Consider the following 1964-nt stretch of genomic DNA (forward strand, 5'->3'; position numbering starts at 1 on the left):
CCCCCCCTGGCTTCACAGCTCATTCACCTGTGCAAACAACTTGAACTTGACTTCTCTCAAATGGTTTCCTAGTAATCTTCCCAATGTACAGCTGCTATATATAAAGCATGAATTATAGTCGAGAAGGTCCTGCTGTGTTGTGAATCGCAGCGCACTCGACCACGTTTTAGCAGGTTGGAAATGAAAAGAATAAATGTCTGCAAATGCCTTGTTCTCTCCCCCTTTCCAGCAGGTAAAGTCAGTGCACACCCGCTCCCCGGAATGCTTCATTCTGTAGCCAGCTGCACTATATAGGACCTGCCCCATGCCCTTGCCATCCTTTCCTATAAAAATACATGGTAAGCGCATCATGCCTTTCTCACAGCACCGGGGGCCAAATCAATTGCCTAATCAAGTGAAAACAAAACATCTGTGATGTATGAAAGGGAGCGGGGCTTTCTCCGGAGATTTTTATAAACTGATTAAGTCAGGGCACTCCTAATCCCCTATCCTGCACTTCAGATGCTACATTGACAAGGAAGCTTAGAATGAAAAGATAATGGTTATGTCACCACTGTGCCACAAACAACCTGTGGAGAGGCAGTCAGCAGAGGTTCAAAAATGTTCCCATTACACATGTAAATGTGAACTTTAGCACCTGCTTACGAGAACACCCTAAAACACCTCCGTGTCATAGAGATTCAGAAAAGAGGGAATCAGGAAGAGGAATTTTGTCTAATGATATGACATCAGTTCATGGGCTTATTAAATTTGGAACATGTGATTTCGACAGATTTTGCACACTAAATTAGGTGATATTTTGAAAGTGCTTTTTGAAATTCAAAAGGATTTCAAACAAATTGTGGTTGGAACCTGGCAGGGTGGTGTATATGTGAAATCAACTTCTAGCGAACGTTATCTTCAGGGGGAAGAAAATACCCATCAGAATTACTCATAGAGCTCAGACTTTGCATTAGAAGGCAACAGAGAGTATATCAGACATTACATTTCAATCAGAAACACACCACACACAGACGTATTTATCCGTAGACTCAAACTCTTAATGCTCTTTACACAAACTCCTTCAGTAACAAGAATGCGATTATATGTTAGTCTATCACTGAAATTCTTTTAATTTTCAAATAAATAATTATCTGTCAATTCCATAATCCAGACATATAGGAGGTATGCTATGTGTTTAGAGACATGTTTTAAATTTGCAGCAAGTGTGAAAATAGAAGGAAAGTATACAAATAAAATGAAAGTCTGAAAATGAAAGAAAATTATTACAAAGGTTGTTAAAATATTTGCAGACAGCTTCAGCTGTCACCCAGCTGGTAAGCTTGTGAGTTTTAACCACTGACCTCCTGGTTAATGGTTTAGTGCTCAACTCAGTGCATCACAAGGGCTCTTAATAGGTATAGTCAGTGGTTCAAACCCAGCTAAGGAGCTCTCGTGGTGCTCTGAGTTAAGCATTTGGCTCCTAACTGCTCTGATCAAGCCCATCATCTGCTCCACGGGAGAAAGATGAGGCTGTCTGCTCCCATAAAGATTCACCATCTTGGACAGTCTTTTGGACGGTTCTACTCTGTCCTGAACACTGCTACGAGTCAGAATCAACTCAATGGCAGCATTTTTTTCCCTTATTTTTAATCATTTAATTGGGGCTCGTACAACTCTTATCACAATCCATACATCCAGCCATTGTGTCAAGCACATTTGTACATCTCTTGCCATCATCATTCTCAAAACATTTGCTTTCTACCTGAGCCCTTGATATCAGCTCCTCATTTTCCCCATCCTCCCCACTCCCTCTCCCTCATGAACCCTTGATAATTTATAAAGTATTATTATTTTGTCATATATTACACTGTCTGATGTCTCCCTTCAACCACTTTTCTGTTGTCCATCCCTCAGGGAGGAGGTTATATGTAGACCCTTGTGATTGGTTCGCCCTTACCACCCCACCTTCCCTGCACCCTCCC

This window comes from Echinops telfairi, unplaced genomic scaffold, assembly GCF_000313985.2.
Source record: "Echinops telfairi isolate 266 unplaced genomic scaffold, ASM31398v2 ScPeMD7_7469;HRSCAF=8507_1, whole genome shotgun sequence".
Taxonomy (NCBI): domain Eukaryota; kingdom Metazoa; phylum Chordata; class Mammalia; order Afrosoricida; family Tenrecidae; genus Echinops; species Echinops telfairi.